Here is a 10,000-nt window from a genome sequence, read left to right on the forward strand (position 1 = left end):
AGTTTAGGTTTTTTTTTTGGTTCTCTCTTCTCTCCTCTCTCGACCGAGTTCCCATATTTGCTTTCTCTCTCAGTCTCGCCAAATATAATATTCTTTTAAGACGACGTCGGGGGCGCGGACCTTCGTGCGTCGAACACCGGCAAACGTAGCATATATCGCCTGATATGAAAAAAAAATCGGTCACGAGGAGAACACTACGAGTATATACGTTCGATAACCGATACACGAAGCGGTGCATAAGCGGGCGGTCGCCCTCGTAAGGACGACTCACGACGCCGCGAGCACTCACGCAGGTCCGTGACCGGTTCTCTCCGCTCTTATTCGTATCCCTTCGTATACCTTCGTCCGACTCTGAAACGTTCTCTTATAATTTTTAAGAAGAACGACGGCGGGTTGTCAAGGCAAGAAGGGACAGAGAGAGACAGAGGTAGAGTTTCGTAGTCTCCCGTGAACACGATAGATTATATATCGAGCATGCGTACGACTTGCACGGTCTCTGCACGACCGCGACGAACGCCGACGAGCGTCCAACAATCGCTCGTACGTCGCGTATGTTCTCTCCGTCCGCTCTTATTCGTATCCTCGTTCTTGTACCTTCGTCCGACTCTGAAACGTTCTCTTATATAAAGAAGAACGACGGCGGGTTGTTAAGGCAAGAAGGGACAGAGAGAGACAGATACGGAGAGTAACGATACGCAACGCAAGCAGTCTTAGGTTTACGTGAGCAACCCTCAGCCAGGCGTGGTCCAGGAATTGTATCCGTGGACCGCAATGTGCGTTCGAAATGTCGATGTTCATGTGTCCTGCAGTTCACACGTTGACGCGCAATTAGCTGCGTTCTTCATCGACCCACGAGCCAAGTGATCCACCGTTCAGGGTAATCTTTTATAAATTTACAACAGTTCAATACTCAAATGTACTCTTCTCGGTTCTAGCGAAGCCGAGTTCCGTCACGTTCGACCAACGGGAATCGAACGCGCAGAAGTCGCCATAGGATTGACGACACAAAAACGTTCGAAAAAAAAAGAAAACGACGAACGCGCGAAGATACGCGCGTTCGCCGGCCGGGCGTAAAGTACATTATGATATATAACAACCATCGAGATCGAAGCTCCGTTCGTCAGGAAACGACGGGGATATATACACCCGATTCTGAATCCTCTGTACAGCACACGATCTCGCGAACGAGTAAGCACGGTGGCTAGCCCATGTTATATATGTGTTTGATTCTACTCTCTCGTCCAATTATTCAAGAAACAGCGCGCGTGCATCTCTCCATCGTTCGGGTGATAGTAAAGATTCGATGGGATTCGCGCGGCCGTCCGCCTCGAGCGGTCTTTCGTCCCAATATCCAGAAGCAGAGTTTGAAAAACTCTAGCGACGGCACGGGTGTCCGACTCACGACATCGAGGTTTCGAAGCCGGCGATCCCCTCCGAACGGATGGCGACCACGCGACCGACTGAAAGCATGAAAAATCGACGAAAGATAGAACACATCTCCGTTCGGGTGGTGTTTTTTCTTTAAAAAAAAAAAAAAAAACAAAAATTCGATGGGACTCGCAGCCATCGTCCTCGCGCGGTCTTTCGTCCCGATATCCAGAAGCAGAGTTTGAAAAACTCTAGCGACGGCACGGGTGTCCGACTCACGACATCGAGGCTTCGAAGCCGGCGGCGTTCCCCTCTGAACGAACTTCGGCTAGACTAGTTACGAATCGTTGCTACACATCGTCTTCATCGTCGTCGTCGTCGACATCGACATCATCATCATATCATCATCATCATCATCATCATCATCATCGGTCATCGTCGCATAGCGGGCCAACATCCACGCGATGCGTCTTCGTTCTAGGTTACCCGATCCACGAGTATGTTACACGTGGTTTCGTTATTTCGAACGAAACGACATACGAAGAGCACACGCCCTTTGGGTAGGAAGCACGTTTCGAGAACGACGAGAGTTTCGATGAAAGAGACGAGAGAAGTCGACGCAGAAGGTATCCATGGATCTTCGAAGAGAACCTTCGAAGATGTATATCGGTATCCTTTCGCTCTGCGCGACTCGCTACAAGTTCTTTCGCTCTCGTCGACTCGTTCTAGACGCTTCGTTCGATCCCAAAGAGGAGTCTTCGATATGTCCCGTTGCTAGGAGGAGAACAAACGCAACACAGACCACGAAACATAGAAGAGAATAGGCGAGCATGATCACTCCGACACGAGGCACTTTAGAGATTTTCTTATTAGTTTGCATGGACTTTTATATTTCGTTTGTACGGTTTCCACGATGCAAATACGAAATACGAGATCGTGACGGCGGGTCTTTCTGTGTACGGCCTCTCGCAGGCGCCACGACTGCATTTCTCTTTACACCTGGTTTCCATCGTAATTTTTTCGTTTGATATCGAGCCTTAACTTTTGTTGGCTCTTTCGAAGCTAGAGTTCCCTTTTATTAGAATTTCATATATATATATATTATATGTTATATGTTTTATTCGGAGACGGCGGGTCTTTCTGTTTACGACCTCACGCAGGCGCCTCGAATAAGTTTCATTCGCATTTCGTTTTTATACTTGTATATATATATCTCTTCATCCCGATGATCGAGAGAGAGTGCCACCTTCTCTTCGTATAATTCCGTAGCTGGAGGGTCGTCTCCTCCTTAAGAATATTTCTATTCGTGCCAACGGAGGTTGCCAAGCTCCCTGGCGTTTTCGTTTGTTAAAGTATATAGCTTGTTAATACGTCGTATATACTTTCGTCGATACAGGAGGAGTACGGCTCCTTACCGACCATTGTGATATATATTTCATAGTTTTTATATGTGTTCAAGTCAAATTCTTTTGGTATCGTATCGTTAATGATCCTTCCGCAGGTTCACCTACGGAAACCTTGTTACGACTTTTACTTCCTCTAAATGATCAAGTTTGGTCATCTTCCCGGTAACATCGGCAATGCTTATCACATTGGCCGCGCACCAGTCCGAAGACCTCACTAAATCATTCAATCGGTAGTAGCGACGGGCGGTGTGTACAAAGGGCAGGGACGTAATCAACGCGAGCTTATGACTCGCGCTTACTGGGAATTCCTCGTTCATGGGGAATAATTGCAAGCCCCAATCCCTAGCACGAAGGAGGTTCAGCGGGTTACCCGGGCCTTTCGGCCAGGGAAAACACGCTGATTCCTTCAGTGTAGCGCGCGTGCGGCCCAGAACATCTAAGGGCATCACAGACCTGTTATTGCTCAATCTCGTGCGGCTAGAAGCCGCCTGTTCCTCTAAGAAGATTTGTTTGTACGTTGGTAGTAAAAACCCACCGACCGAAGCCGGGGGCCTTCGAGATACCATAAGTTACGTCTATTTAGCAGGCTAGAGTCTCGTTCGTTATCGGAATTAACCAGACAAATCGCTCCACCAACTAAGAACGGCCATGCACCACCACCCACCGAATCAAGAAAGAGCTATCAATCTGTCAATCCTTCCGGTGTCCGGGCCTGGTGAGGTTTCCCGTGTTGAGTCAAATTAAGCCGCAGGCTCCACTCCTGGTGGTGCCCTTCCGTCAATTCCTTTAAGTTTCAGCTTTGCAACCATACTTCCCCCGGAACCCAAAAGCTTTGGTTTCCCGGAAGCTGCCCGCCGAGTCATCGGAGGAACTTCGGCGGATCGCTGGCTGGCATCGTTTATGGTTAGAACTAGGGCGGTATCTGATCGCCTTCGAACCTCTAACTTTCGTTCTTGATTAATGAAAACATTTTTGGCAAATGCTTTCGCTTCTGTCCGTCTTGCGACGATCCAAGAATTTCACCTCTAACGTCGCAATACGAATGCCCCCATCTGTCCCTATTAATCATTACCTCGGGGCTCCGAAAACCAACAAAATAGAACCGAGGTCCTATTCCATTATTCCATGCACACAGTATTCAGGCGAAGGTAGCCTGCTTTAAGCACTCTAATTTGTTCAAAGTAAACGTATCGGCCCACCTCGACACTCAGTGAAGAGCACCGCGATGGGATATTAGTTGGACCGCCCGCGAGGAGCTAAGCCCACCGATAGGACGTACCACATAATGCCAGTTAAACACCGCGAGCGGTGAACCGACACTGTGACACACAGATTCAACTACGAGCTTTTTAACCGCAACAACTTTAATATACGCTATTGGAGCTGGAATTACCGCGGCTGCTGGCACCAGACTTGCCCTCCAATTGGTCCTCGTTAAAGGATTTAAAGTGTACTCATTCCGATTACGGGGCCTCGGATGAGTCCCGTATCGTTATTTTTCGTCACTACCTCCCCGTGCCGGGAGTGGGTAATTTGCGCGCCTGCTGCCTTCCTTGGATGTGGTAGCTGTTTCTCAGGCTCCCTCTCCGGAATCGAACCCTGATTCCCCGTTACCCGTTACAACCATGGTAGGCGCAGAACCTACCATCGACAGTTGATAAGGCAGACATTTGAAAGATGCGTCGCCGGTGCTAGATGACCATGCGATCAGCACAAAGTTATTCAGAGTCACCAAAACAAACGATGGACGGACAGACGAGCCATCCGCCACCGATTGGTTTTGATCTAATAAAAGCATTCCTACCATCTCTGGTCGGAATCTGTTTGCATGTATTAGCTCTAGAATTACCACAGTTATCCAAGTAAATGTAGGTATGATCTAAGAAACCATAACTGATTTAATGAGCCATTCGCGGTTTCACCTTAATGCGGCATGTACTGAGACATGCATGGCTTAATCTTTGAGACAAGCATATGACTACTGGCAGGATCAACCAGGGATCTTATTCGTATAACAATTCTTATAAATTTCGTTTAAGTTCTCTTCGTGTCGTAGGTGGGACGTAAGCACCGTACGACGAGACTTTTCGTTCTTAAGATAGATATATCTATAAAATATATCTCCTAGCGACGTTCGAGATACACCCATAGTTCAGTAATAATCTTCGAACGCCGCTCGCAGCCACTTTGTAATTCTCAACTCCACCTCCTCTCTTCTCTCTCTCTCTTTCTCATAGTCTTATATAAAATGTTTAGAATCGTACTTCTAAAGGAACATTTCCATAATGCTGTCTTCGTGTAAAAAGACTTATTAGAATATCTTAGCGGTAAAGCACGTATACGCACCTCACGCTGAACGAACAAGCGCGTATCCCAGTGCGTCGCGCTGGACATACCGTAAGAATATTCTTTCAATCGGTAGAACATTTTCGGCAGAAGACATACTACGCAAAGATAGTACGCTCCTACCGCCTCATCGGATACTTCTGCGAAAGCAGAAGTTTTTATAGAAAGCAGACGGTTATACTCTTTTGAATGAATCGATGCTCAGTTAGTACAAGCACACACGCATCTAACAATTTTTGTTAGAATACGTACACACAGGTCACCAGCTTCCCGACTCAGGGGAACCTTGCCACGATATTTGGTCATTACGTCCAGGACAGCGACCCGCGGCGCAGCAGTGTAGAGAAAAAACCAGAACGAGAACGGAGGAACAGTCGAGAAATAGCGTAAAATACACTAAGACTCGAGGAGCGGTGACTGAATTCTCAACCGAGGCCGTAGAATAGCCACGCGCTCAACGCTGTTCCGACCGAACCGTCCGGCTCGACGTCTCTCTTATAGATACGAAAGCGCCAGCCGGAAGGCCGGCGCCGGCCGGGCTAGCGGCCGCGCGCTTACGGTGCAAAACCTCCGTAGCAACGTACCGTTCGGAAGGGACGCTGGAACTTAGTCTCGCGAACGCTCGATCACTACTATACAAAGCCAATATCCAACCATCGAAATACATTACCAGACGTTTTATTAACATAATAGAAATGCATTTTTACCAAAAAATTAATTTTTTTTTTCACCGAAAAATTGCATCAGTAAACATACTCTTTTATCGAATACGGACAAAAAATAAGTTTATAATCAATTACAATACGTTAAAATAAGTAGAAATATGCAAAAAAATATATACCTTGTAACGTTAATTAACGAAAAAATTAGAAAAATATCCCAGTCGTGTCAGTTCGACGAACGCTAATTTTTTGAAAAAATCGATAAAAATGTTTAATCCCGACGTATTTAATAGAGATAGAACGATTCCCGTAAAAAAATTTATACCTTGTAACGCTTTTTAACGAATAAACTCGAAAAAACTTTTTCGCCCTCGGAATTTTTCTAAGTCCCAACGTACCGGCTCGGAATTTTTCTATGTTCCAACGACCGGTCGTGTCGGTCCAAACGTTTTTATATCCGTCTGCCGACGATATAAACGCTTAATCCCGACGTATTTTATCGAGTTATAACGATTTCTTGAAAAATATTCGTACGTTATAACGCTTTTTAACGAATTAATCGAAAAAGAGTGTTCGGTCCGAAAATTTTCTAAGTACGAACGACCGGCCGCATAGGTCCGTTTTTAAAAATCGTTCTCGGACGGAAATAAACCATTAATCCCGACGTATTTCGTCGAGTTACGTCGATTTATGCAAAAAAATTCATACCTTGTAACGCTTTTTAACGAATAAACTCGAAAAAACTTTTTCGCCCTCGGAATTTTTCTAAGTCCCAACGTACCGGCTCGGAATTTTTCTATGTTCCAACGACCGGTCGTGTCGGTCCAAACGTTTTTATATCCGTCTGCCGACGATATAAACGCTTAATCCCGACGTATTTTATCGAGTTATAACGATTTCTTGAAAAATATTCGTACGTTATAACGCTTTTTAACGAATTAATCGAAAAAGAGTGTTCGGTCCGAAAATTTTCTAAGTACGAACGACCGGCCGCATAGGTCCGTTTTTAAAAATCGTTCTCGGACGGAAATAAACCATTAATCCCGACGTATTTCGTCGAGTTACGTCGATTTATGCAAAAAAATTCATACCTTGTAACGCTTTTTAACGAATAAACTCGAAAAAACTTTTTCGCCCTCGGAATTTTTCTAAGTCCCAACGTACCGGCTCGGAATTTTTCTATGTTCCAACGACCGGTCGTGTCGGTCCAAACGTTTTTATATCCGTCTGCCGACGATATAAACGCTTAATCCCGACGTATTTTATCGAGTTATAACGATTTCTTGAAAAATATTCGTACGTTATAACGCTTTTTAACGAATTAATCGAAAAAGAGTGTTCGGTCCGAAAATTTTCTAAGTACGAACGACCGGCCGCATAGGTCCGTTTTTAAAAATCGTTCTCGGACGGAAATAAACCATTAATCCCGACGTATTTCGTCGAGTTACGTCGATTTATGCAAAAAAATTCATACCTTGTAACGCTTTTTAACGAATAAACTCGAAAAAACTTTTTCGCCCTCGGAATTTTTCTAAGTCCCAACGTACCGGCTCGGAATTTTTCTATGTTCCAACGACCGGTCGTGTCGGTCCAAACGTTTTTATATCCGTCTGCCGACGATATAAACGCTTAATCCCGACGTATTTTATCGAGTTATAACGATTTCTTGAAAAATATTCGTACGTTATAACGCTTTTTAACGAATTAATCGAAAAAGAGTGTTCGGTCCGAAAATTTTCTAAGTACGAACGACCGGCCGCATAGGTCCGTTTTTAAAAATCGTTCTCGGACGGAAATAAACCATTAATCCCGACGTATTTCGTCGAGTTACGTCGATTTATGCAAAAAAATTCATACCTTGTAACGCTTTTTAACGAATAAACTCGAAAAAACTTTTTCGCCCTCGGAATTTTTCTAAGTCCCAACGTACCGGCTCGGAATTTTTCTATGTTCCAACGACCGGTCGTGTCGGTCCAAACGTTTTTATATCCGTCTGCCGACGATATAAACGCTTAATCCCGACGTATTTTATCGAGTTATAACGATTTCTTGAAAAATATTCGTACGTTATAACGCTTTTTAACGAATTAATCGAAAAAGAGTGTTCGGTCCGAAAATTTTCTAAGTACGAACGACCGGCCGCATAGGTCCGTTTTTAAAAATCGTTCTCGGACGGAAATAAACCATTAATCCCGACGTATTTCGTCGAGTTACGTCGATTTATGCAAAAAAATTCATACCTTGTAACGCTTTTTAACGAATAAACTCGAAAAAACTTTTTCGCCCTCGGAATTTTTCTAAGTCCCAACGTACCGGCTCGGAATTTTTCTATGTTCCAACGACCGGTCGTGTCGGTCCAAACGTTTTTATATCCGTCTGCCGACGATATAAACGCTTAATCCCGACGTATTTTATCGAGTTATAACGATTTCTTGAAAAATATTCGTACGTTATAACGCTTTTTAACGAATTAATCGAAAAAGAGTGTTCGGTCCGAAAATTTTCCAAGTACGAACGACCGGCCGCATAGGTCCGTTTTTAAAAATCGTTCTCGGACGGAAATAAACCATTAATCCCGACGTATTTCGTCGAGTTACGTCGATTTATGCAAAAAAATTCATACCTTGTAACGCTTTTTAACGAATAAACTCGAAAAAACTTTTTCGCCCTCGGAATTTTTCTAAGTCCCAACGTACCGGCTCGGAATTTTTCTATGTTCCAACGACCGGTCGTGTCGGTCCAAACGTTTTTATATCCGTCTGCCGACGATATAAACGCTTAATCCCGACGTATTTTATCGAGTTATAACGATTTCTTGAAAAATATTCGTACGTTATAACGCTTTTTAACGAATTAATCGAAAAAGAGTGTTCGGTCCGAAAATTTTCTAAGTACGAACGACCGGCCGCATAGGTCCGTTTTTAAAAATCGTTCTCGGACGGAAATAAACCATTAATCCCGACGTATTTCGTCGAGTTACGTCGATTTATGCAAAAAAATTCATACCTTGTAACGCTTTTTAACGAATAAACTCGAAAAAACTTTTTCGCCCTCGGAATTTTTCTAAGTCCCAACGTACCGGCTCGGAATTTTTCTATGTTCCAACGACCGGTCGTGTCGGTCCAAACGTTTTTATATCCGTCTGCCGACGATATAAACGCTTAATCCCGACGTATTTTATCGAGTTATAACGATTTCTTGAAAAATATTCGTACGTTATAACGCTTTTTAACGAATTAATCGAAAAAGAGTGTTCGGTCCGAAAATTTTCCAAGTACGAACGACCGGCCGCATAGGTCCGTTTTTAAAAATCGTTCTCGGACGGAAATAAACCATTAATCCCGACGTATTTCGTCGAGTTACGTCGATTTATGCAAAAAAATTCATACCTTGTAACGCTTTTTAACGAATAAACTCGAAAAAACTTTTTCGCCCTCGGAATTTTTCTAAGTCCCAACGTACCGGCTCGGAATTTTTCTATGTTCCAACGACCGGTCGTGTCGGTCCAAACGTTTTTATATCCGTCTGCCGACGATATAAACGCTTAATCCCGACGTATTTTATCGAGTTATAACGATTTCTTGAAAAATATTCGTACGTTATAACACTTTTTAACGAGTTATTTGGAGGGGATCTTTCGGCCTTTTCGTAGCGGTGCGAAAAAATTCTAAGTTCCAACGTCCCAGTCACGTTGGTCCGGAGGATGAAATTTTTCAAAAAAATAAAGTGAAATCGCTACTTTCGACTAGATTTCGTCGAAACGTAACGATTTCACGCAAAATTTCGATACGTTATAACGCTTTTTAGCGAGTTATTTCGAGTTGAACTTTCGGTACTTTCGTAACGGGGCGAAAAAATTCTAAGTTCCAACGTCCCGGTCACGTTGGTCCGGAGGATGAAATTTTTTTAAAAAATAAAGTGAAATCGCTACTTTCGACTAGATTTCGTCGAAACGTAACGATTTCACGCAAAATTTCGATACGTTATAACGCTTTTTAGCGAGTTATTTCGAGTTGAACTTTCGGTACTTTCGTAACGGGGCGAAAAAATTCTAAGTTCCAACGTCCCGGTCAGGTTGGTCCGGAGGACGAAATTTTTTAAAAAAATAAAGTGAAATCGCTACTTTCGACTAGATTTCGTCGAAACGTAACGATTTCACGCAAAATTTCGATACGTTATAACGCTTTTTAGCGAGTTATTTCGAGTTGAACTTTCGGT

General features: G+C 43.8%; 2 non-coding genes across 2 annotated transcripts; both read right to left on the reverse strand.

The window, feature by feature from the left end:
* Positions 1-725: 725 nt before the first annotated feature.
* LOC126877846 (5.8S ribosomal RNA) lies at positions 726-880 on the reverse strand. Its single transcript, XR_007695375.1, has one exon. It is a non-coding gene; the product is annotated as a 5.8S ribosomal RNA (ribosomal RNA).
* A 1,972-nt stretch (positions 881-2,852) lies between these two features.
* Positions 2,853-4,775, reverse strand: LOC126877850 (small subunit ribosomal RNA). The gene has a single exon (XR_007695380.1). It is a non-coding gene; the product is annotated as a small subunit ribosomal RNA (ribosomal RNA).
* Positions 4,776-10,000: the final 5,225 nt, after the last annotated feature.

Source organism: Bombus huntii, unplaced genomic scaffold, assembly GCF_024542735.1.
Source record: "Bombus huntii isolate Logan2020A unplaced genomic scaffold, iyBomHunt1.1 ctg00000258.1, whole genome shotgun sequence".
Lineage (NCBI taxonomy): Eukaryota > Metazoa > Arthropoda > Insecta > Hymenoptera > Apidae > Bombus > Bombus huntii.